Source organism: Dipodomys merriami, unplaced genomic scaffold (assembly GCF_024711535.1).
Source record: "Dipodomys merriami isolate MVZ:Mamm:240054 unplaced genomic scaffold, mDipMer1.0.p SCAF_15, whole genome shotgun sequence".
Classification (NCBI taxonomy): domain Eukaryota; kingdom Metazoa; phylum Chordata; class Mammalia; order Rodentia; family Heteromyidae; genus Dipodomys; species Dipodomys merriami.
The window spans coordinates 17,114,810-17,136,186 of NW_027202826.1; positions in this window are offsets into that span (position 1 = coordinate 17,114,810).

A 21,377-nucleotide genomic window follows, 5' to 3' on the forward strand; every position below is an offset into this window, starting at 1 on the left:
TTTTATTTACAGATACAATGAATGGTTGCCTGAAAATGTTCCTTGAATTATTGCACACACAAACCCAGATGAAAATTTACATGTTTACCTCTAGTATACTGAAACATGTGGAAGTGTAAGGAAATTTATAACAGTAGCACATAAGTAAACTACTTTTGTTTGGACATCTGACTGTAGGTGAGTAAATCTGATGTGACAATAAATATACCAGCCATATGTAAGGGAAATGTGAAGTCACGAACCTGCATTGCTTATTAGTGTTTAAGCTAGCTTCCTTGTAGCAAAGTGAGAATCCAATGTTACCTACTAAGCCTTGGCAGATAATTCTCTCATCAACTTTGGTTGTTATGATGGCACAGTTCCTAAATTTGGAGCAGCAAAAGATTTCCTTTTTCCATGAATGTCTACATATAAAACTTCACCTTTTCCTTCTTCTTTTGTTCTCATTTTAGGGCTTGATCTCAGGGCCTGGGCTCTGTGACTGAGCCTCTTTGTAATTAAGTCTAGTGCTCTACCACATGAGCCACAGCACCACTTCTGGTTTTGAATGGTTAATTAAGATGACAGTCTCACTGGGACTTTTCTGCCCAGGCTGGGTTTGAACTGAAATCCTCAGATCTTAGCTTCTTGAGTAGCTAGGATTATAGGTGTAAGCCACAGGCTCATGGCTCACCTTTCTTTTCTTTTTTATTTAACCACAAAGTTTATTCTATACATCTTAACAAATCAGAACTGGCCACAACTAATTTACTTCTAGAAATACAGATATAATAAGATACTGCACTATTATTTCTATATAACTCTGTTCCATCCTCTTAATTTTTGTGCATACATACACATAAACACATCAGACCCATCAGACTAAGAAATATCTTGCTACAGTTGTTTCATATAATGTTATCTCTCAAAGAGATAACATTATATGTTTTAGAGTTTGCTATATTTGCCTTCTTATTTACAATTTCATGTGATGTCCTTTGTTTGAAATTTAGCAAAATTTTGTTCCAAACACCTATATGTTTTGGGGCCAATAACACATAATGCATATAAATATACACACATACATTTGCTTTTAACATTAGGTAAGGGCAAAAGAAAAGAAGACATGCATTTATATGTCTATTTCCTAATTACCTTATTAGGTAGGTGTGTGTGTGTGTGTGTGTGTGTGTGTGTGTGTGTTTGTGTGTGTGTGTGTGTGTGTGTGTGTGTGTGTTATTTCCAGTGTTGAGAATTTGTTTTGATGCTTCTTGTAAAATTGGTCAACTAGGAAAAGATCTCAGCATGTTTTTCAATCTAGTAGTATCTTTATTTTCCCTTCATATTTTTAATATGGCTTTCTTAAATAGCTAATATTTGCTTTGGGCATTTAGCATATGTCATTTACTACTATGATAAGTTAATAGCAGCCAGGCATTGGTTGGTCTGAAATCTTAGCTGCTCAGGATTTGAGGATAGTGGTTCAAAGCCAGATTGAGCAGGAAAGTCTGTGAGATTCTTATCTCCAAATAAGCACCAGAAAACCAGAAGTGGTACTGTGACTCAAAGTGGTAGAGTGCTAGCCTTGAGCAAATATCACTTAGGGACAGGTTCAAGTCCCATGATTGACCAAAAAAAAAAGTTAACAATAACACCTGGTAAGTAGGTAAGATATCTCATGATAACTCATGTTATCTTGTTCTTTTTAAGATTTTTTTCATTTTTTTAATCATTGTTTTTATTCTCTTTAAATAATTGTACAAAGAAGTTTCAATTCAACATTTCAATTCATGTGTGCAATACATCTTGTTTTATCATATTTCTTTTTTTAATTACAGAGTGCCTCATTTCTCTTACTTTTTGCCCTCTGGAATTTCATTTACACATGCTTTGGTAAAGGTACTTTATACTTAAGGGAAGATCTGTTGATTTTTCTTCATTCTGTTCATTCTGTTTTCCCTATGTTTTCAACTTCATAATCTCTGTTGATCTCTTCCATTCACTTCATTTGTCTTCTACCAGCTGAGGTCACTTGGTGAGTACTCTAATGACTTTTTCATTTCAGTCACTGGAATTTTCAAATATGAAATATTAATTTGATTCTCTGTGTATGTGTGTGTATGTGTGTGCACGCGTGTGTGTATTTGTGTGTGTATGTGTGTACATGTGCACACGCTAGTACTGGGGTTTGAATTTAAGGGACTGTCCCTAAAATTTTCACTCAAGGCTGCTACCATCCTACTTGAACCATAGCTCCATTTCCAATTATTTGGTGATTAATGAGAGATGAGAGTCTCATGGATTTTCCTGCTGATTCTGGCTGAACAGAGCTTCTCATATCTCAGCCTCCTGAGTAACTCAGCTAGGATTACAGATATGAGACACCAATGCCTGGCCATTTTGTTCTTTGACTAATTTCTTCACCTAATAATTCCATAGACTTGGTTTCTTTGGATTTCATGGACATCTTTATAAAAGTCACATTTTAGTCTTTATTAAATCTAATATCTGGACTGTTTCACAGGACATTTCTATTCTCTGCCTTTTTTTTCTGTGTATATATCACATAATGCTTGCACAGTAGTTTCTTTTGTCAAATGTGGCAGATTTTGCCTAATGTATTATACAATTCTGGATATCAATTCCTCTCCTCTGGGTTTTGGGTTTGTTTGTTTGTTTGCATCGTAGTTTGCATGAGTACTTGTTTCCTGATTTAACTAGACTAGTTCAGTAATATCCACTTTTCTCCCAGTGTAGAATCCATGAGGATGAAGTTTTGGATATTGGTAGATTCACACTGGAGTCACAATGGTTTTATGGGGGGGCTCTTTGTTCTCTTTCCTGATCTCCTTATTAAGTAGTCTGCTTTATTTGGTATGACAGTCTATCCATAGACTCCACAATTAGTTGATTTTTCTGTTACTTTCAACAAAGCTCTTTCAACAAAGCTCTGGCACTTGATTTGTGCAGAGTATTCTTTTTTTAATGTTTTTTAATTGTAAAAATACTGTACAGAGGGGTTACAGTTACATGAGTAAGATAATGAGTACATTTCCTATCGAGCATTGTTACCGCCTTCTTTGTTTTTCCATTCCCTTCCCACCTCCCCAACTCCTCCCTCCCCCACCCAAATTGTAAAATTCATTTTCAACATAGTTTCTTGTACATCTCATGTTACAAGGGGTCAACCTGTATCCTTATTTGAGCATTTTATTATTTCCCTTTTCCTCCCCAAATTAGAAAAATGTATATATAAGATGCAGGACACTGACATCAAACACAGTGAAAGCAGGTTATACTGTGGGGTAAGAACATACAAGAGAAACAAAAAAATCACACAGTACATTTTAAATATGTTAAAAACAATACCAAGAAAGAAAAAAAACTTGTGTCCCTATCTTGGTGTTCATTTCACTTCACATCATCTTGTATGGTCATATGTACATAGCTTTTGACCTGTGCAACGTATTCTTACCCAACTAAACCACTAGTCATTACTGAGGCCTGTCTTAGTGTTTGTTCCCAGTGCTCCTTTTGAATTGTCTCCGTGATTCTCAGGGGTAAATGGCATGACCGGTGCTTTAAGTTATTCTTTGTTAGAGGAAGTATTGTATGTACAACACCTTCATCCTGAACTTTTCCCCAGTCTTTCAATTAAAGATAGTTCTTTTCAGTAGAGTTTCAGAGATCTATTACAAATTACATTTGTAGTCTAGAAAACCAGCACCCTTTCCTGATGATGTAGCATAATACAATCTAGTATTCCTGACTTTTGGTTCCCAGGATAAAATCATTAGCAAGATAGATTCCGTAGGTAAACCAGCATTCTCACTGTGCAGTGCATATTGTAGAAACTCTGGGTGGCTAATGGAGCTTCCCACCTCTTAGCCAGAATGCCCAGAGAATTTTACCCCCTCAACCTGAAGTTGGAGTGGAAGAAAAGTTGTGATGACCTATGAGTTTTGTAAGGCTGTAGCAAAGAGCTTGATTAAGAACTATGGAGAGGAAGAGCCTCATTCTCTTCATTACATCTACCAAGAATGGGATCTTTATGAAGCTCCACTTCTTGAGTAGAAAGAAAAATGAATGGCTCTAATGCACAATCATTGAGAAGTAAGCCTTTCTATGTTGGTTTCAGTCTCAATGGTTTTCATTTTCGATAACCATTTAGAACAATCTCTAAGAACTTTTTTTCCAGTTTCATATTTTTAACAGTTTTTTTTAATGTTGCTGAAGAATGGATCTACAGAGCTTTTTCACATCATCCTTCTACAAATGAAGATCCCGTAAGTTCATCTAGTTATTTCAAGGGCAGATGAGACGTAATGTAGACAAACGTGGTCAACCTGCTATTTTTGTTACAATCCTGCTCATCTTATTTTAAGACTTGATCTTTTCCTTCCAGATCTCATCTATCTCCCAGATATGATAGTTCGCTTTTTTTTTCCAACCATACGACTGGCCTATGATAGAACCAGCCTCCAGAGACTCCACAGATAAACCTAAGTTCACTTCTGTACATACCAGTGTACAACCACAGCATCACATGACCTCTACACTTCTATGTCTTTGTCCACAATGAAAGATTATATAGCATATGGCTAGAGAAAATACATAAAGTGTAACTCAACATCACTCTTTTAGAATCTAACTTACACAGAACTAACATTAGAAAAAGAAAGGAAGATAAGTGTAAGATAGCAACCTTTACCTAACATGATATAAATTATCCTTCTATTCTGATCTGTCATCTATGCCCCAAACAAATAAGGCTATATTAAAAATACTCTTTATTATCTTCATGTAGCTGTACAGTGACATTGTCATGTAACAAAGTAAGCTTATGAATACAATGCAACTTTGTTATGACCTATTTTTTGATACTTGATGAACTAGAGCAGGGCTTTGGGTACTGTTGGAACAGGCATTAAAGATTTGATGCTTGGACTGAGAAATTTCCTTTTCATAGGGAAACCTGATTGTTTTGATGTCCCTTTGCATCACTTTAGAAAAAAGCAGCATGCCTTCAAAAGGCAAGCAGTCGAGGGTTTTATTTCTGGAATCATTACTGTTTAATCCCACAGTGACTGATTCTTGGATCCACAGCGCTTGATTTAATTTAAGGGTTTGTAACTTTGGCATTTTCCATACTCTGAAGAAATGTCATATTATTACATTGAAATTTTACTCGTTCTTAGCCCATTTACTTGAGATATTCAGAAGTTTGCATATTGAGTATAAATGTGCTTTTGCAATATTTTTTAAAAATCATATGAGTTTTCTAAATATTTAGCAGAGCAAAACTTAGCAGAGAAATATGGATAAGTTAAGTGTCCAATAGATAATGCTGGATTTGATTGATGTACTACCAGTTGGGAGAAGTATTGATAATCATGGATTTGTCATACTTTTATTCAAGTGACAGATCAAGTCAATTACATTTTTTAATTAAAATAAAGGAAATCTCTTCAAATTCTTGCCTGAGCCATTTTCTTATATCAACTAGTGTCAGCTAAAATATAGACTATTAACCAGATCTTCAGCCAGCATACATACCCACTATACAGATGTCAAGACTTGAGTGTGTCTATGTGGGTAAATATGCATATATATAGAGAGAGAGATTTTTATTTCCGTTTTTCTGGAGAACACTTGCTAATATAAGTCTACCCTAATTTCTGTTCAGACCACATCAATCTTTTGATGTTTATTAATGTAGACCTATTGCTTTACAAAATATCTTATAACTTTAACATGGTTTGACCTTCTCCTTTCCCCAGTAAGAAAACTAACTGCAGAGAAAGAGGCCATATCAAGACCCTCACCAGCATTCTGAAGGTGATGTGGAGCTAGTACCTAATAGAGCCTGGCTCCTCTTTAAGCTTTTAAGTGGATCATGCATCACAAGTACCAGAACATTTTGAAGACTCAGATCATTAGATTTGACTTCTGCACTGATAGCATTTCTGATTTAGTATGCTCATTCCAGAGATTGTGTTTCAATTCTAACACATATGCTGATGTTGTGGAAGGAATATGGGAGAGCCACTGCTCTGGCCACGGTTTAGACTGTGAGAAAGCACTATAGGAGCTACACTATGCTAAGACAGATGACCATTACACAATTGTGTGCTATGATTTCCTATTAGCCTTTATAACTTGAACCATGATAGCCTGGCCTGTTTCTAGGTCATCTATTTCATATTAATAAAATATGGTCTTTGGAGCAAATGATATTTGATGGCCCTCCTAAAATTCTTTGTTTTAATTTTTTTATTGTAAAGATGCTGTACAGAGGGGTTACGGTTACATGAGTAAGGTAATGAGTACATTTCTTGTCGAGCATTGTTACCCCCTCCTTTGTTGGTCTCCCTTCCCTCTCCTACCTTCCCCCGCTCCATAAGTTGTAACGTTCATTTCCAATATACTGCCTTGTGGGTATCATTGTTGCAATGGGTCATCCTGTGTCCTTGTTTCAGTGTTTTGTTATTTCTCCTTCTTCTCCACAAATTAGACTAATGTATATACAAGATGCAGGGTACCAATATCAAGTACAGTGACAACAGGGGATATACCACAGGGGGAAGAACATACAAAGGAGGCCAAAAAAAATCACATAGTACATTAAAAACAACAACAACAATGAAAGACATCTTGTGTCCATATCTTGGGGTTCAATTTATTTATCATCATCTTATATTGTCATATGTGCATAGCTTTTGAGCTTTTCTGCTAATCTGATAAAATTATCCTAGACGTACACTAATTATTGCAAATGAGTCCTCCTAAAATTCTAAAGTAATATAAATGTTAATATCTAGATGGGAAATAAATAAAATGCTTAAGGTAAAATACTTGGACCATCTCACTCTACAGCTAGGAATTATTTGGCAACAAGAACTATGGGTGAGACAAATGCATTTCTCACATATTAAAGTGTTTGAAAGTTGGTGACTATCATTTTCTGTTTTATTATTGAAAGTTGGATTTTCTTTAAGAGGCAAGATTTTGGATACAAAATGCTTAGTAGGGATTAACACCTATAAAAAAGAAGAGAGCCACTTTTGGGCATTTACGCAAATGATCACAAACAAGACCATAATAAAGCTACCAGCACAACTATGATTATTGCAGCATTATTTACCATAGCTAAGATATGGAACCAACCCAGATGCCCATCAGTAGATGAATGGGTCAAGAAAATGTGGTATATATATACAATGGAATTCTATGCCTCCATCAGAAAGAATGACATTGCCCCATTTGTTAGGAAATGGAAAGACTTGGAAAAATTATATTAAGTGAAGTAAGCCAGCCCCAAAGAAACATAGGTCCCATGGTTTCCCTTATTTGCAATAACTAGTATATGTCTGAGTCAAGCAGAAAAAGTCAGATAAGTTGATGTTAGGTGAAATGAACCCCAAGATAAGTATTCAAATGTTTTTTCTTTCCTACAATTGTCTCTAACATATTTATAAGATGATTTCTTTGTTGCTTTGTATGTCCCTCCCCCATGGTAAAACCCCTGCTTTCACTGTATTTGATGTTGGTATACTTTGTGGAGGGGAAGGGTAAAAGCAAATCGTTTAAATAGGGATACAGGTGGACCCATTGCAACAATGAGATGTACAAGTTGTTATGTCGAAAAACGAACTTTACAACTTTGCAGGGGGAGGGGGGATCAGTGGGGGGGGAAGAGATGGGAAGGGATGGGAAGGGGAAACAAAGGAGGAGGCAACAATGCTTGATAAGAAATGTACTCATTATCTTGCCATGTAATTGTAACCCCTCTGTATGGTATTTTCACAATTTAAAAAAAATAGAGAGAAGAAACAAGATTGGGCAGACTTTCGTTACTCTGTAAGGGAGCTCTTGAGTGGATGTTGCTGGCTGGAATATCTTGAATTAGCCCAACATGGCTTGGAACATTTCAGATATAAATTCCATCTTCTTCTGTCCCTGAAAGAGCATGGCCATTGCCAAGTAGCTCTTTGCTACTAAATGAGATGGTGAAGCGTTCATAGTTGGGGGCTGTCTGCCTATCCCTCTTGGATCAACTCGCAGTCATTCCTAACTTGAAAATGGCTGGGGGTGGCCTAACTCCAGTTTTACACATCCACACACGGTCTCGGTGATTCTCTGGGCTCTTCTGTCATGCTTAGAAAATGACTGCCAAGGTTCCAGCTATCACACGCCATTGAAAGCATAAACAGATGGAAGGAGCAGAGTTTTCTCAGTCCATTCAGGCTCATTATAAACACAAAACATTTATCACTCAAATATTTATTGCCAGAGACTAAGAAGTTAAAACTCAAAGCACCTGCAGATTAGGTGTATGATGGGGACCAGCTTTCTTCTTAGATGGTATTTTCTTTCTTTGTCTTTGAATTAAGGATGGGGCTAGCTTGCTCTCTAGTGTCCTCCAATCATGAGGATGGATCATGATCTACTCCTCAAAGTTCCTCCTTAGTGGCTTTACATTGGCATCGGATTTCAGTGTAAGAATTTTAGAGGTACACACACATATTAAGGACAGAACATATGCCTCTTTCATAAGGAAATCAAAAGCTTTTCAAGGAATAATTGAATAAAGTTTGTATCTGTTTTACCATCCAAAATATTATTGCACAATAAATACAGATAATGGTAAGTAGTTAATATCTTCAATCTCTGCAGTTGATAAAAAAAAGAAACAGAAGAGAAAGCAGGCTGGGAATTGATGTAGTGTTCAACCTTTTGGTCTTTGCCACTCACTTAATAATCTTCTCAAATGTCTTTCTATCTGTCATTTCCTGTAATATGATGCCAAATCAACATTCATAATGCCAACAACCAAGTAAAAGCCCAAAGACAAGACATTGGCTTTTTTGTACACTTTATATATATTTTTTTCAATCATTATCATGACACTCAGAATTAAGAGTATTAGATTTTAAAGAATCCACTGAACCAGGGCAAAAAGTATTTTCTGGAGCTATTTTCTGGAATATATATGCAGCTCAATTTAAGATTATATATTCACTCCTATTGGGGAAAAAGACAGTATTAACTGACTTTAGTAAATTTATTTTATCCTTGAAATTAAAATAACTTCTCTATCCTGGGAAAATGTAGGCAGAAGACTCACAAGCATAACTTGAACTAAAGGATGCCTGGCTGTAATTTGCATCAAAGCCAAGCCAACAGGCCTTCTGTCATCTTGTCTTCAAAGCACTATCCTAAGGGATGTGCTATTCTGCTGCAAACCAAGGAATTCATGCTCTAACATGCAGCTACTAGTTCAAAATTCAAAACAGAATATAACACTTTTAAATGGGAAAAAAAAGGAGAGAGAGCGAAAGTAGAAGGGAAAGGAATCCTATCAACTCAATGGGAATTCTTGCTGCTAATAAACAAAGAAAGCTGAGTTATGACCTAGTGAATTGCAATAATGTATATTATCAAATGATGAAAGTATAACTAAAAGTAAATTCCCTGTCTCAAAATGGTTGAAGTAGATATGAAGGAAGAGGAACCTAATGATCTTATATCTGTACTTGCATAAAATGTAATGAACATTAGAATTCATTTTCCTGGAAATTTATTTTCAGGGTTAGTAAATTTGGCCTAGACTTGGACAAAAAAAAATAAAATGAAAAGATTATAGAACGAGATAATAACAAATAACATTTTAAAAGCAGTGTATAATTTTTCAAAAGAATTCAAATGGCTGTTTATGGCATGCTTGCTGGAATCCTAAGAGAAACAAATTATTTTGGTGCATATTATGAAAAATATTGCAAAATAAATATATCAGTGCTCCTCCAATACACACAATAAGAATAAAGTAACAAATGAGCTTCTTTATTTGGTGGGGGTGGGGATAAGAGTTTCTGGGATTTGAATTTGAATATATAGTCTTGCTTGCATACTTGATCTGTTGATGATCTACTACATGAACCATGCCACCAGCCTGAACTTTTGCTCGTTATTTAGAAGATGGACTCTTGAGGGCTTTTCTGACTAGATTGGCTTTGAACTATAATTCTCTGGACTTTAGCCTCCTGTCCAGCTAGAATTACAGGTGTGAGCCATCTGTAACTCTGTGGCTCTATTAGCATCATTCAATTGACTGGCTTTTCAGGAGACAAAACAAACCGTAACTTGAAAGAAGTTATTAAATTAAAAAAACAGTAGAGGCATCTAAAAATGCTAAAACAACTGCAAGAACTAATGCATTTGGATTTCAGCTAAAGGACAGAGAGTTTACAGATACACAGATATCAAAGCCATGAAGAAAGGAAATGTAAAAGCATTCCATCAATATCCTTTCAAGTAATCTTTTATGTTACCTCATTTTAAGCCACTGCTTCATTATTTCTTCTTAGAATTTTTTCTCAATCAGAATTCCAAACAGACAAATTCATTTTCCTGTTAATTTATTTTCAGAGTGAGTAAATTTGGCCTAGAATTTGAAAAAACAATTTAATCAGTTCCAGGAAGTTTTCCAACATATATTCTCTTGGTGTTATTTCTTTAAGGATTAGCACATCCTATCTTGTTTCAATATTGATTATGTGTGAATTCTGTTCTGCCATAGAACATAAGTCTGCTTATTTTTCAAGAGATTTATCTTTCTAAATTATATTAAAATAACATTTATCTACACTTAATTATTGAACCTCTAGAAAGCATTTTTTCCTAGGGATTAAAATTTTAACTTCCTTCTAAGTCATCACAAACTATTAGATAATTTTCCTAATTAATTACTCTAACAATGAGTTCCATGTTCATAGCAACATATTACTTTTGACTCAGTATAAACTCTGTGTGTGTGTGTGTGTGTGTGTGTGTGTGTGTGTGTGTGTGTGTGTGTGTGTGTGTGTGTGTGTGTGTGTGTGTGTGTGTGTGTGTGTGTGTGTGTGTGTGTGTGTGTGTGTGTGTGTGTGTGTGTGTGTGTGTGTGTGTGTGTGTGTGTGTGTGTGTGTGTGTGTGTGTGTGTGTGTGTGTGTGTTCTGAACTCAAAGCCATGTCACTAGCTTAGCTTTTTTGTTCAAGGCTAGAGTTCTACCACTTGAGCCACACCTCTAATTTCAGCTTTTTTGCTAGCTAATTGAAAAGTCGCACAGATTTTTTTTTTGGCCTGAGTTAGTTCAAACCTTCATGCTAAGATCTCATTTCTGAGTAACTAGGATTATAGGCATGAGCAATTAGTGTCTTGCTCAGGGGTATTATTCTGAATTGAGGTAAAAATCTCACCAACATGGAAAACATGTTCTGAGTATTCTTTTCAAGGTTTATTTTAAAATTTGATAATTATTAACATTAAGTCAGTCGACTGTAGCAAAAACACTCCAGAAAAATGGCTGAACTGAATTGGTTGAGTCTTCTCACATATGAGTTACAGAATGTATACTTTCAGAGGCAGAAATAAGAAGCTGAGAAGCACAGACACATTCAGAACTAAAGGTGAGTTCTGAAGGAAGACAGGACAAAGGAATTGATGGATTATAACCAAAGTTGTAGTATTACATTTGTCTTTGAGACACTGTCCTATTCTGATGTGGGACAAATCCATCTAGTAATCAGGAATGTATCACTCAGCATCAGCACTCTCCAAAGCAAGCAGACAGACACTTCCTGATCCACATGGAATATAACAGGTATTTACTAACTTAGTGTAAAGCATTATATTCTCTGAAAGGGATCTATCTTCTTCATAAGACTTCAAAATAATTATTCAAAATTGATCTCAATGAAACATGGTTAAATATTTCAAAGAATGAGCATATACTTTCACTTTTTAATTTTAATAGGAGTCTATGGAAATTTATGCATTCAAATGTATTATTTTATATGCTTCACAAATCATGCATTTATTTTCCATCCCTTCCTTCTAGTTATAATTTGGCACATGCTGAAGAGAAAGAAAATCCAAATTACTACAACATTTCCAAGAAACAGTCTACCCAATAACTTCTCAAAACCGAAGATGAAAGGAAAGAGTTCAATTACCGAAGTCTGGCCATTTTCTGTTTTCATTTGCTTTGTAGAATAACAATGCTCGACAAGAAATGTACTCATTACCTTACTCATGTAACTTTAACCCCTCTGTACAGCATCTTTACAATAAAATAACGTTAGCAAAAATGAAAACAAACAAAAACATCAGAAATATTATGACCCTATATACAAGACATGAAAACTTTAAGAACAGGTGGGTCTTTCTCCCTCTCATTTTTCTCTACCCTTTTCTGTCTGTTTCCATCTCTTCTGCTCATAATAACTCTGTTAACTAAAAAGATATTTTGTCAGTTTTTATTACTCCTTGTACTCTAAATTAGCAAGTAACACAACTAAAAACCCTGTCAGATGTTATTAAGGACAGGTGAAATTCTAAATGGACCAAGACTGAACAATTGAACTGTCTGCCACCAATATCATCAGTGTCCCACTGCAATACTTGCTCCCCACACAGAAAGTGGCTACTTTCCAATTACTCCTACCTGTTATGCAAACCCAAGACCTACTTTCATAAGAACATATAACCTTCTGGATAAGCAAGGGAGAGCTTTTAGTCTGGTTCATTTTGCATAGGAAATCCTACAAACAGATTATCCCAGTAAGCACAGAAGAAATTAAATGCAATCAATTTCTTTTAGAAAATCACTCACTGTTAACAGTTATAGAAAAGTCCTTGGAATTGATCTATAAAACTGGGAGAGGGGGATGGAGGGAGGGGAAGAGGGAGAAAAATGAAAGAGGGGGTAACAAGTTTAACAATAAATGTACTTACTACCTTACTTCTGCAACTGTAACCCTTTGTACATCACCTTGACAATAAAACTTAAAAACTCTCAAGTGTATGTAAGTGCACTTATCTGTTTGCTTTCTTTTATAGAAATGAGGGCAAAAGATTCACATACTAACTGGAAAAATTGGCTCAAGAAAGAAAGGGTTTCTTTGTTTATACTGCAGATACAAGAGATTTTTCCACGGTCAAAGAAAATTACACATATTAAGGGTTAATTAGAATTTGAATCTGGGAAAACATATAATCAAGAAATCTTCAGAGTGTATTTCCTAAAAATAATGTTCGATTGAATAAGAATTATGTATTACATGTGAATGAATATATACATAAATCACTACATTACATGATATCAACTTCATTGTGGGACTTGTAGGAACTATAGACTCTGAAATGTCAAGATTGCCATTGGAATAAATAACATTTCAGAAAAGAAACAGATTTTAGTTTTAATTATTATTATTATTTGCCAGTTTTGGGGCTTGAACTCAGGGCCTGGGCAGTGTCCTTGAGCTTCTTTTGCTCGAGGCTAGCACTCTACCACTTGAGTCATAGAACCATTTCCAGCCTTTTCTTTTTGTGTGGTACTGCAGAATCAATCCCAGGGCTTCATGAATGCTAGTGAAGCACTCTACCACTAAGCCACATTCCCAGCTCCTAGTTCTAATTCTTAAAGTAGAGAAAAACCACAAGGATCAGAGAGTATCTCAGCCTGCTGCGAAACATTGTACATTGAATGACCCCCAAGGTGCCACTACTAGTTACTTTATAATTCACTTTTAGTCTTAATAGTCCTGTCTTTCTGCTTTGTACAGTAAGTGAAATGGAGGAATTTCAATTACCTTAGTTCTCACTTCACCATTAGTAGACTTTCTATTTTGTTTTGCAGAGGATTTTGTATCAGCAAGATCCCTTAGAGAGGTAGCCACGTACTTGTTTTGTGTAGTGCTGGGTCTTGATTGGATATAGTAGGAAAATATTACAGATCCAGAATGCCTGAGAAACAACCTGCAGATATTAATACTAAAACTTCCCTGAAGAGGAAAAATAGACAGTAAAAGATTGAAATTTGTTTGAATAAGCGTCTTTGGGTATACCTAAAAATGTCATTGTTGGTGAACTTATCTTTTCATATGAACTAGTAGAACATAAATATTCTCCAAGCGATTTCAAAGCTGGCTGAAGTTGGAATGATTTGCATCTGTATACTTTCATGTCATGAAAGTTGTGACTTTGATGGGGTTGTGGATTAAAGCCTAAGTCTTATTTTTGACTTTATCATTGGCTCATTTACTTGATCATTGAAATAAACTTTTGTAACACTGAACACTATTGTACAAGGCATTATACTGTTAAACAATATATTCAAATATATCTTTATCTCCGTCTTTAAAGAGTATGATTATATATTCTTGAAAGCTTAAGCATAAAATGTTTCCAGTAGAAACATTATTGTAAATTTAATATAAAAATGAAAAAGCTCATAAAATTAAAGCTTTGCCTTCATTTAAATCTACACATAGATTTTTGTTTGTGTGAGTGTTTATGTGTATGTGTATGTGTGTGTAGTTTAAATTGTCTCATCCCAGAATAATCCAGGATGACTTTTTCTACTCAAGATAATTCTACAAAATATATTAAATAATAAAGGCCAAGTCTATGTAAACTCTCAGAAACTGGAGGAAGAAGACACAATTCCCAACTCATTCAGCTAGGTCAATGGCAGCTAAGTACTGAATCCAAATGAACTTATCTGAAGAAATAAAAATTACCCAAAGATCTCTTTCATGAATATTCACTCAAAAATTATCAGTACTATGCAAATGGGACAATATGTCGTGACACAATTGTTATTTATCTCAATAATGTAAGGTTGGTTTCTAGTAAAAATTCCATTAATGTAACTTCCTATATTCTTGATATAAGGCAGAAATAAACATAAGCATTTCAGTAAAGGGAATTAATAAATTAATTAATATTAATTAAGTCACTACCAGGTCATTTTTCACTTTTACTTAAGGATAAATATTTAACATTTGCCCCTCTAGAACTTGAATAAACAAGGATGTCTGTCCTGATTATGACTCAACCTCATACTAGACATCAGAGCCTCTGCAATAAGAACTGAATGACAAAAAAGGCATAGGATTAAAATAAAAACAAATTTAAATACCTCTATTTGTCTAGGGCATTATTTTTTTTTAATTGTGAAAATACTGTACAGAGGGGTTACAATTACATGGGCAAGATAATGAGTACATTTTCTATCAAGCATTGTTGTCTCCTCCTCTGTTTCCCTTTCCCATCCCTTCCCATTTCCCCTTCCCTCCCCCGGCCAAAGTTGTAAAGTTTGTTTTTCGACATAATGTCTTGTAGATCTCATTGTTGCAATGGGTTCACCTGTATCCCTATTTAAACAATTTGTTTTTTTTCCTTCTCCTCCACAAATTATATAAACATCAAATACAGTGAAAATCAGTCCTTCATCAATTACTAAAAATAACACATCATTACAGAAAGAATTTGGGCCTACAAAGTTAATATACAAAATTCTGGCATCTACTAATAAAAGAGACAAATTTGGAAAATAAAATAATGAATATTGCATTTAGGATAAAGTCAAAATACAAAATGGAGATGAATTTAACAAAATATATGCAAAGAACATTATTGAGAAATTATTTTTTAACTTTAGGGGCTGCTGAATGGAAATAAGAATTTTTTTTACTGGGACATCCTTCATTGTCTTGCAAATCAATAATGATCTGTGCTAATTTTCTCCAACTTGTGATCTACTCTCCAGTTTTTCAAATGTGTCTATAAAACAGTAATATCATGGAAATGGTAACATGCCTTACTAGACTCCAAAGGTAGTATACAGTGTTAGAATAATCTAGAAATAATATATTTTAAAGTAATAATAAAATAATAATAGTAATAAAATAAAATGATTATCTATGTTAAAACCATCTAATACTTGGGTCATTTTTATTATTGTTTGTTTAATATACTACCTTGTTATTTTAATTTTCTACATAGAATATATTTAGCCATTGATTTCTACTATATGAAAAACAGTGGTTGAAATTCTACATAAGTAATTCTTTACGGAGTTAACTGTATGGTATATGGTGATCTCATTTGTGTATCTGGGAACTAAAGAGAATATATTTTCAAAGGACCTAACAAGTAAAGCTTGAATATGTGTTGAATTGAATGATGCCTGTAATTTCTGGGAGATAGTCACATGATAAGAATCTAGACAATATCTAATGAAATGAAATCATAATAGTTTAATGCCAGTGTGTTCAACAGAAGGAGTTATGGGTCCTGTGGTTTAGTCCTTGCCTCTTCTACTTTCTAGCTGTGTGACCAGGAGCAATAAGAGAAAACTATTTAAGGCTAAGTTTTCTTATATACAACACACCACACACACACACACACACACACACACACACACACACACACACACACACACACACACACACACACACACACACACACACACACACACACACACACACACACACACACACACACACACACACACACACACACACACACACACACACACACACACACTGATAAGAATATTCTAACATCTAAGGCTTTAGAATGATCACATAAGACAAAGCATATAAAACAGCTTTGAAAACTCCATCACTGCTGGCAACTTTCACTAGCACAAGGAATTTTCCTTTGCCTACAGGAAAATTATAGGAATTTAGCATTTCTCTACAAGCTTTAAAAGAAATTAGCCAATTTTAATCCATTCAATCATGAATGAGTCCTAAAAATACACACATGAAAATAATACCAAAAGCTTATATTAATAATACTTCAAAGGGGCTTTGTACTGAAATCTGTGGATTTTTTGGAAAAACATGCTATAACCTTTTTCTGAGAAGTAGATGGAATTCTCCATCTATCAAGTCCCATAGATAATTCTTCAGCAAAAATTAGAAGAATCCAATAAAAAATGGTCTATGGTTAGGTCTTCTTCTCGTTCTTAAAAGAGACATTCAGGTTTTGTTTTCAAGATAAGTGGTATAAATGTAACAGATGCATGCAGAATATTCCATTTCATAAACCTAAGGAGATATTTTAACTCTGTAACATAGGAAAGCTAATGACATGATTATCAGAGATCAGAGGGTGACAGCAGACCTCTCTTTCCTCGTGTCTCAAATGGAGAAAGGATCATAAGAGGTGAACAGGTGTGGTGTCACTCTTCACCCCTAGCTTACTCTTTAAAATTGTAGTCAAGATTACTAACACATTCTAGTGTCTGAGGCCTCAGGTCAAAAGAACTAGCCTTGTCCCCAAACATTTTCACCTGTAGCCTGTCATGTGTAAGTAAGAAGACAGAGAATTCTAGTTCATTTAAATTTTCCTATATCCCTGTTTAGTACCCCCTCTATTGCTGTAATAAATTGTCTGGAGGAGGAACGATTCCTTTGGACTTACACTTCCTTGGCTCTGTTGATTCTGGATTCAGAATCCAGATGCAGAACATCATGGCAGCAGGAACCCAGATCAGAAGCCACTCATTTCAGAGCAGACAGGAAATGGATGGGAGCTGGAGCCAGGCAGAGCCCTTGGGAACACACCATAGAGGCCTACTTCCTCCAACTAGACCCTTTTCCTCCTAAAGTTTTCCAGACCCTCACAAACAGCACCAAGGGCTGGAATGAAGCTTTCAACTATGAATCTATGTGAACACATCATATTCAAACCATAGCATTCCAGTCCTGGATACCAAAGGTTCACGACCACCTCAAAATAATTCAAACTTTGGTTAGTTATCTCTAAGGGTGCCCATACATTTGAGAGTTCCAACACTGTTCAAAAGCTTAAACCCAGAGCCTCTTCTGAGACTGAAGGCAAACTCTTAACTGTGAAACCCTATAAAACTGGAAGATCAAGTTATACGTCTCAAACAGAGAATAATACAGAGTAAACACAGCAACAGCAGCAATCAGAAAATTGCAAATAATGCAAATAAGATACATTTGAGTAGTGAACAGGAGTCACTGTTATCATGATAGCAAGTGAGTTCTGCTGCTAGTCAGGTCTGTTTTTTCACTGTTGGCTTGTTTTAATTTAATTAGTATTTGTTTATCTCATACATTTCTAAGTATAAATATATATACATAATCCATAATGGTCAAAGGAGATTAATGAGTATCTGGGATTCATGTTTTCTACACCAAGGACAATTTTCAGTATACTTGACCTAATTTTACATATCATGCAGGAAAACATGTTAACAATCAAATGTGAGTAGAAGCAAACACATAGTAATCACTTCTATAAACTCTTCATGATTACTAAAGCCAGATTAATTTGATGCAGTTTTGCTGAGTTTCATAGATGAAGAATTAGAAAATATGATTATTGGTTGAAATTACAGAGATCTCCCTTTTAAGAGTATTATGAGTAGGGCTGGGAATGTGGCTTAATGGCCTAGCATGCATGAAGCCCTGGGCTCAATTCCACAGTCCTACATAAGCTCCATAGCTGGAGTAAATAACTATTTACTTGAAGTAAATAAACTGCCCCAGGTTTGGTAAGTATCAGATAGATGCTGTGTGTATATGTGTGTGTGTATTACATACATAGTACTTGACCATTTTATGTGGTTGCTATAGTCTATACCTTTCCAGCTTGATACTTCTCTATAGAAACTGGTAAGCTAAGCACCAAGGGAATCTGTATGACATAGTCAGAAAATCTATTTTTGCTCACAATTGTAAAAATTACCCAGAAACACAAGATATGACATTAAAGAAGTTTGGGGAAGAATGGGGAAGAAAGTGAGTAAAGAAAATATTAATCAATGCAATTCTTTTCAAGTATCACCTAAATGACCCAATTCTCTCTTCAAACTTCCAAATGGAAAGTTGATGAAACCAGTACTTACCATGCATAACAAAGTACACTCACCAATAAGCCCTCAAATCTCTGAGAAAAAAATACTATTATTCAACTTTTCAGGGCCCTTTCATCAATGTTGGTAGCTTAGTAAGAAAGATGAGAGCAGATTCTTACCCTAGGAAATATGTGGTCATTGTTTAGTAATTGCAAAACAACTAAAAGTGATGAAAAGCTATGATACCTGTATGTATTTATGGCTACAATAAACCCATCTTCCCTGAACTAAGACCATCACACTGTGATCAAAACTTTCAGTTCCTTCTGATTTAGACTGAATTGGAACCAGTGATCTTGAAGCAAAGTGGCATATTCTATTGCTAAATGTCTTGGTCAGCCAGTTGCCTTCAGTTTCTTCCCCCTCTTTAATCATTTTTATTAGCAGCATTCCTATTTTTTACCATCAGACAATTTGAAAGCTCCCAAGAATGTGCCATGACACAAATTATAGCTATTGTTTACAATACCTTCTTGTAAAGACAGACTATCCCAAGTGTAAGATTCACCTTGAATGATGCCAGCTGCCTTCTACTTTTAGTGTTTGCTATTTTTTATTCTTTGTTATAATGTCTAAATGGTATTTTATGTGGTTAGAATACAAGTGCGTTCTCAGTTCCACAGGCAAAGGTGAATTTAACAAGGAAGCAACAGACACCTGTCCATCATAACCAGGGAAAGCTGACTCCTCCGAATATAGTTATGTAACTAGATCCATGGCACTTCCTGCTTTCACTTGATTTGTTTTTCGTCTCACTTGATGGACATGTTTCTTTTTTTTTTTAAATCACCTTTGCTCCATGTAGTATCAACAAACTAATGTAAAAATGTAAGAGTGCTCTTGTTAAAAGTATCTTTGCCCTACATATTTTCCTTGATAGTTAATTTCTTGAGATTCCTGTCATGTCTACAGTCATCTGTGGGATAGAATGCCTGCATAGAAAGGGAGGTAGATCAATATTGCTTGAACAGAAAGGGAGCTTCTCCAAGACACACAGGTACATAATTAAACACAACAAACATTTCCCAAGGACAGATCCCTCTAAGCGAATAGAAGCAAACTCGTATTCCTTTGTGCTTCACCTTGATGAAAACTTCATATCTTTGAAGTGTTGTAAAGGGATTTGGAGGACAATTCGGATAGCTAATTTTAGGAAGCAATAGGTACACAGCTTAGAGATAAGCCTGAATGTAAAAGGAACATGTTTAGAGGAAAAGGTACGGACAATATAAACTCTGAAGAATGGTGAAGTCAGACCCATGGATTTCACTTCATGTGTGAAAGTTCTTGATTTCCTGAATTCCTGCTGCTGATATTCACTGACCTTTCATGATAATTTTCTTTCTGATGAACTCACTTCTCATAAAATTTTTGAAATCAATAGAAATGAAGGACAAGCCATTGGTTTTTATTTTAGCCAATAAGTGATGTCAGTCCATTGGATTTGTAATTATTTGGATTGTAATACAGAGATATGTTGACCCTGTACTTCCAGTTTCTTAGCTGGGATTGTCCAGAACCTACAGGTTCTGGTCCATCTAAAAGATTCCATAGAATTATTTTACCATGAGAGAAAAAAAAGTGACCTGTGTAGCCACTAATTCTCACAGTTCATTCGCTGAGAGACTGTCCTTGTGGCATTAACTCCCTACTAAATACAGTTTCAAGGCTAAATCTTTGCCCTGTACGGGGGGAAGGACAAAGTTATTGTAGAGAACAAATATCCCAATACAGAAATCCAAGGATTCCTGAGGAAAATGAAATAGCACCTTGTATAATATGTGTAGGAACTCCTAAAGCAAGGTAGTGCTGACTGTAGAGACTAATGTCTCAATTGATTCTATTTTATAAACAGAGAAATAGTTATAAAAGCAGATTTAATCTCTGATTTTCCCAATGTCATTTTCACCATCTACATAAGGGATAAATACTCACAGGTTTGATGGCTAACAACTCACCCTTAAAAAGTGACAATTCTCTTTAACATGATGTCTTTTGCTCATAAAGGTACACTCATCAAGCTATTGAGTTCTGTTTTCAAAGACTTTTTCTTTGATGCAGATGGAATGAATTCGGTTTAGGGGACATGTCAGTGTTGGGATGCCATTACCTCAGGAGTTGGAGAAGATGTAGAGCCTTTGAACTGGCAGGGCTGTTTGTTCATGAGGACAAGTTCAGATGGGAAGGATTGGAGTTTCAGGGATCTGACCAATAGCCATGCTACTGTGTGACCAATGAGAGCTATTCTGATGGCTATGAAAGGAACTGTTAATATAGTTCCATAGACCCTGTGATGTAGGTCGATGCCCGTGATGGTCTGGGCGTGTCTCTCCCACCAGACTTTGGAAACTTTGAACGGATCATATGATCTGAACTGTATTTTTTTAGAGGTTGTAGAGCTTAAAAGTTTGGAAGAGCCGGGCACTGGTGGCTCATGCCTGTAATCCTCGCTACTCAGGAGGCTGAGATCTGAGGATCATGGTTCAAAGCCAGCCTAGGCAGGAAAATCCATGAAACTCTTATCTCTAATAAAACCACTAGAAAAAAAACAAAGTGGCACTGTGGCTCAAGTGGTAGAGTGCTAGCCATGAGCTGAAGAGCTGAGAGACAGCGCCCAGGCCCAGAGTTCAATCCCCATGACCGACTAAAAGAATAAATAAATAAAAAACGTTTGGA